Below are 6,141 nucleotides of genomic sequence, written 5' to 3' on the forward strand. Positions count from 1 at the left end.
AAGAGTGCTAAGATAATGTGTGAACTGGAATGAATGTCATAAAACAAAGAATGTATGAATGGGTGAATGGAATACTGATCTCCTTGTAAACTTCCACTCAAATCACAATTTTTAAACAATTCTTTAAACGGCTAGTATAAGACAAAAGGCATAATAAACACTTTACATTGCTATGACCTCATTAACATAACAAAATGCTTATTTTCAAATGCAATTACACTCACATGCATAAAAACAAACACAAAAGCCTATTGTCATCAATTCCATTGTATCATACTATTAATGTCATAGGGCCAGTGACCATATAGACAACATTATGGATGGAGAAAAGATTGGAAATGTCAACAACTTCCTTTTACCTAGATCCATAAACAATACACTTGGTACCAGCAGTCAGGGGATCAGAAAACATATTGCACTGGGGAAAGTCTGAAAGTAGGGACTACTCTAAAGTTTTTGAGGAGCAATGATATAAATTTGAGGACTAAGGTGCTCCTGATTCAGGCCATGGTCTTCCCATTTACATACTGTACATCCGAGAGCTGGATAATGACTAAGGGTAACAGAAGAGGAATTGATGCCTTTGAACTGTGGTGTTGAAGAAGAGTATTGAATATTCTACGGACTGCCTAAATAACAAACAGATATATCTTGGAGAAGGTGCAGCCAGAGTGCTCCTTGGGAGCAAAGACGATGGATTGACACTGTGACTGTGGCCATGGGGGTGGGTGTGTTCAAAACAGTGAGGTTGGCTCAAGATAGGGCAAGGTTCAGAACAATTGTACATAGGGCTACTGTGAGTTGAAGTTGACTTGATGGCATATAACAACAAACAACAACGACAAGAGGACTTGCTAGTTGCTAATAATAAAATAACGTACATAGAATCTGCTAGGATGGGCCTATCCCTGGTGGCCTAGTTGTAAGAAGCTGCAATACAATCCCAAAAGCATGCGATTTGAATCCATTAGCTGCTCCAAGGGAGGAGGATGGACAATCTCCTCTGGTGTGATTTACCACCTCTGAAAACCCATTGGAGGGTCAGATGGATCAGTTCTGATTCAATGGCACACACCACCACCAACAACAACATGAGGATCAGTCATTTTGCTATGCCTCTAAGCTTTATATTGAGGGCGAGAATGGAGATCTTGCTACCAACAAGAAAGAAAAGTCAGAGAGAATAGGATGTCATTTTGACCAAAAATCTTTCCTAAATCTGAGTCAGAAGTTTGTACCCTCAACGAGAAGATGTATGAATCATGAGGCAAGATAGTGGAGGCAGCAGCAAAGGTGTTAGAAACCAGGAGATAGACGGGATGCAGAGCCATGCATTCATGGGCAAAGAGGCCCTGTCTGTCCCTCAACCCTTCCAAGTGTGATGTCCTTCTCCAAAGACTGGTCCTTCCTGGCAAAATACCCAAAGTATGTGAGACGGACTTTAAAAATCCTTGCCTCCAGGGAGAAACCTGGTGTCGCCCTCTCCAGAATAGATCTATTTGTTCTCTTGGCAGTCCATGGTATGTTCGACACTTTTCTCCAACATATAATAAAAGGTAAAGATACTTCTTCTGTCTATCTTAGCCATTGTCCAGCTATCAGATGCATAGCAAGCAATCGAGAAGAAGACAATTCCCTTGTTATTATTTTTGGTACGTGCCATTGAGTCAAGTATGAGTCATGAACAACAAACCTGAATCCTGTTCTATCCTGTGCCATCCTTACTATCTCTGATACACTGAGGCCATTGCTGCAATCACTATGTCAATCCATCTAGATGGAGGTCTTCTTCTCTTTTGCTGACCTCCCACCACAAAGTTTTGTCATCCTTGCCTCCAACGAACACTCCGGTTGCACCTTTTCCAAAATATACCTGTTAATTCTTTTTGCAGTCCATGGGATATTCACTACTCTTTTCTAACATGACAACTCAAAACTATAAATTCTTCTTATGTCATCCTGAGTCACTATCCAGCTCTCAGATGCATAGCAAGTAACTGAAAAGACCATGGCCTGAAACAGGTGCACCTTAGTCTTCGAACTGGTATTACTGCTCTTTAGTATTTTGGAAAAGTCCCTGACAACAGACTTGCCCAAATCAATACTTCTCCTTATCTCTTGACAGATATTTCACATTTGTGTAGTCCCTCCCATCCCATTGAGGGACATGGACCTCATTTTCTGGGTAGCTCTGATGTCCTAGTCTATAGGGCTTTGTACTGCTAACTCAAGAGTTGGTACCTCTCTGGCCATTCAAATCCATCAGCAACCCTACAGGAGAAAGATGAACAGTCTCCTCCCATGTGATTTACAGCCTCAGAAACCCCACTCAAAGGTCAGCTCTGAATCAATCCCAGCCCCATAGTAATGAGATATTTTTTTTCTTCCTCTACAAATTCATTACAGAGAGACAAATTGACTTTTAGATTCTTTCTTTCTGGTCATTAATCAATCTGTGTTTATATATCTGTTCATGCATGCAAGTATTGCTTTCCTATCCTTAATCTACAGTACCACATTCTAGTGTGTTCTCTTATTAGGCCTCTCTTAGTTTATTGTACCAGTACTGTTACTGTGTGATTCCCGTTGATTTCAACTCATCACGCCCTCGTGTGTGTCAAAGATCTGTGTTCTGTAGGGTGATGTTTTGAAGTAGATTAATTGCCAGGCCTTTTTTTTTTTAAGCACATTGCTATAAATATCTTTTAGTTACATGCAAGAAGGCTGCAAACAGTTGTTACCAGAATTTGTGCATCTTGGTGATGCAATGGTTGAAGAACAAGCCTGCTAACCAAAAGCCCTGCAGTTCAAATACACCATCTGATCTGTGAGAGAAAGATGTGGCAGTCCATGTTCGTAATGATTACTAGCTTTGGACATTCTATGATAGGGCCAAGACTCTGTCTTACAGAGTGACTGATTTGGAATTGATTTAGGTGGAAGTTAGTTTGGATTTGGTCTTTTTGACAGATAGGGCAGGAAAAAAGGCTCTGCTGAAATATAATGGAGAAAATGCAACAGAATCTCTTTTCATTATGGCTTCTCTACTATAAAAAATTGTTTTTTAAGCTCACCAGAACACAGCACCCTGGAGTGTTGGGAGAGGAGTACAAACTAGCTTGTTAAGAGCAAAGATTGGCCTTTGGTCACCCCCTTCTTATGTTGTAGAGTGTGTTTTGATATGCTACTCAGTCAGTTGGGCTGTCTTATTTTTTTGAAGAGGAAAGGCTATATGCCATACTTTTATATACCCACAGCCTCCACAGAAAATCTCACCATAGCTGGCCCTCCAGAGCTTCCCCTACACACATCTGGAATTCAAGAAACAGTCACACTTCCCATTCCATTTCATATATTCTCACACTTGGACAGAAGCCCAGCTTTACCATTATGTATCATCTTACTAATTTGTTCCTGTACCTTCTCTATGCAGACATGATTGTGATTCTGTCCCAATGGTTAATTATCATTAGCTGACAGAGAGCTTTTGTTAAACAACATTGAGGTGCTTATCGTACTCTAGCTATGATCCCCAGTGTGGAAAGGACATCAAGGAATCTACCACTGCAGTCTGCTTTCAAGATGCAAAGGACCAGAATCTACCAGTATACATAATAGATAGGAGTGTGGGCATCCTATTTTTACCCCCATTCTCTTCACCACCAGCTGCTCTTTTCGGCTCGGCAGGAATGGTTTCTGTGCCCTATGCCTATAGACTGGTAAGCTATCTTGGTTCCATTTGATGATACTATATAGTTCTGTCCTAAATTAGTGCCAAGGGTCCACTGAAGAAACACTACAATATCTGCTCTCTGAATGTCAGGGGATGACTGGAGAAGGAAAAATATGCTTAGTGTTTAAACACATTTTAGCTCAGATTTCTTCTAGGCAAAAAGCTAATTGTGTGAGCTGGGAAATTTCTTTAATCCCATTGAGCATCTATTTCCTGATGTGAAGAACAGAAATAATGACATCCCGGGGTTTTGGTTTTAGGATTAAATAGCTCCCTGCCATGGACTGAATTCCACTTATGGCCACTGTCCACAGAGTTTCCAAAGCTCCTTCCAGGAGACTGCCATCTCTTCCTCCCAAGGAGTGGCTTGTGGATTTGAACTGCCAACTTTTTTATTTAACAAATTACACCACATTTTGTACAAGACATAACACACTGGGGAACTTATGTACAATGGAAGAGAAGACTGCTCTCTCATCCTCAGGGCCCAGTGGAACAGTGATTGTGCCAATCTGTCACACTGAGAGTCCCCTTTGACCTCATGGGTCCTTTAGTTCACCAAATATGATGATGGACTCTTTCAGCCATTCATCCTTCCTGAGGGCATACAGGTTAAAAACAAGGGAAGAAGACATTACACTCTTGTAATTGGCAAGGTTTTCACTGGCTAACTTTCAGAAGCGTATCACCAGGCCTTTCTTCCTAGTCTATCTTCATTTGGAAGCTCTGCTGAAACCTCTCTGATAATTGAATTACCTATGCAGTAGCTTCCAGGATCATGGTAATATGAAGGCCATCAGAGAAAGACAATTATAGTCAAGAACACCTTCTTTTATGGTGCTTTTTAAATTTTTTTTTTTATTTTATTGTTTTTGTGTGAGTGTACCGTCAAATCAGATCTGACTGGTACAGGAGGAGATTGTCCCTCCTTCCTTGAAAGAGCATCTGGAGGATTCGAACCGTGCGCCTCTGGGATTGTAGTTGCAGCTCCTTACCACTAGGCCACCAGAGCTCCCCTTTTATGGTGCTTTTATTTCTAGAATAGAAATATTCATGACTATCTAGATAAGCCAGAATAAATATGTTTATGCATTTATTTGCAGTCTGTGAAATTATTTGCTATGTGTCAGAAAGCTGGACAATGACTATGGATGATAAAAGGAGAATTGATCCCTTTGAGCTGTGGTCCTGAAGAAGAATATTGACTATTCCATGGATGGGTAGGAGAACAGATTCATCCAAGAGAAAGTGAAACCAGGCTTCTCCTTGGAGGCAAGGATTCTGAAGCTTTGTCTGGCTTACTGTGAACATGTTGCAAGAAGGAACCCATCCTTGGAGAAGGACGTCATGCTTGGGAGGGTGGAGGTACAGCGCAAGGGAGGAAAACCCTCAATGAGATGGATTTATTCAGTGACTAGGGCAATGGGGGTCAGTATGTCAGAGACAATAAGGTTGGTGCGTGATAGAGCAGGCTTCAGAGCTGTTGTACATAAGGTTTCTGTGAGTCACAAGCTACTTGATGGCACATAACAATAACAACAACCACAACATGCTTTTAAGATCTTGCTTGAAGAAATTGAAGAGGTCTTTGAACTTTTGCTGCAGTAGATTAAAGACAACAAAAGCCTTCAATATGGATGATATTCAATATTAAGAAAACAAAGACACTCACCCCCAAGTCAACAGACAACATCAGGATAGATGGGAAAAAGATTAAAATTGTCAATAATTTCATTTTTCCTGGATCCGCAATCAACACCCAAGGTAACAGCAATCAAGAAGTCAGAAAATATTGGGAAAGTTTGTTGCTAAAGACCTCTCAAAAATGCTAAGGAGTAATGATGCCAATTTAAAGATTAAGTTGCACTTGATCTAAGCCATGGTCTTTTCAGCTTCTTTCTATGCGTGTGAAAGTTGGACAATGAATGCGGATGCCAGAGGGGAACCAATGTCTTTGAATTGCTGTATTGGAGAAAAACTTGGTAATATCTTATTAACAGCTAAAAGAACAAGCAAGTCTGTCTTGGAAAGGTGTTCCTTGGAGGCAAGAATAGTAAAACTTAGTGTCACATACTATGGGCATGCTGTCAAGAGGACCGAAACATTGGAAAAAGACATCATACTGGTAAAGATGAAGAATCAGAGTAAGAATCACACTCAAGGAGATAGATTGACACAGGGACTTTCCCAATGGGCTCAAGCATATCAGGGATGGTGAGCCTGGCTCAGGTTAGGGCAAGGCTCAGATCTGTTCATTGGGTCGCTGTGAGCCATAGCGGACACAGTGCCATCTACAACAGCAACACTACTTGTAAGGCTATACATTTAACTTAAAAAGTGGGATGTAACAACTCAGATATTCCATTTGCTAATCTTTAATAATTTTCAAACCCAAGGAAAAATTCAAG

The 6,141-nt window shown here is 40.8% G+C and overlaps 1 protein-coding gene and 1 pseudogene across 1 annotated transcript in view; one reads left to right on the top strand and one right to left on the bottom strand.

The window, feature by feature from the left end:
* PHACTR1 (phosphatase and actin regulator 1) overlaps positions 1-6,141 on the top strand; it is an 815,088-nt gene that overhangs the window by 385,157 nt on the left and 423,790 nt on the right. The gene's annotated exons all lie outside the window — the stretch shown is intronic.
* LOC102854967 overlaps positions 4,273-6,141 on the bottom strand; it is a 5,174-nt pseudogene continuing 3,305 nt past the window's right edge.

The sequence above is a fragment of the Elephantulus edwardii genome, unplaced genomic scaffold (genome assembly GCF_000299155.1).
Source record: "Elephantulus edwardii isolate Elephantulus edwardi_28Jun2011 unplaced genomic scaffold, EleEdw1.0 scaffold00101, whole genome shotgun sequence".
NCBI classification, from domain to species: domain Eukaryota; kingdom Metazoa; phylum Chordata; class Mammalia; order Macroscelidea; family Macroscelididae; genus Elephantulus; species Elephantulus edwardii.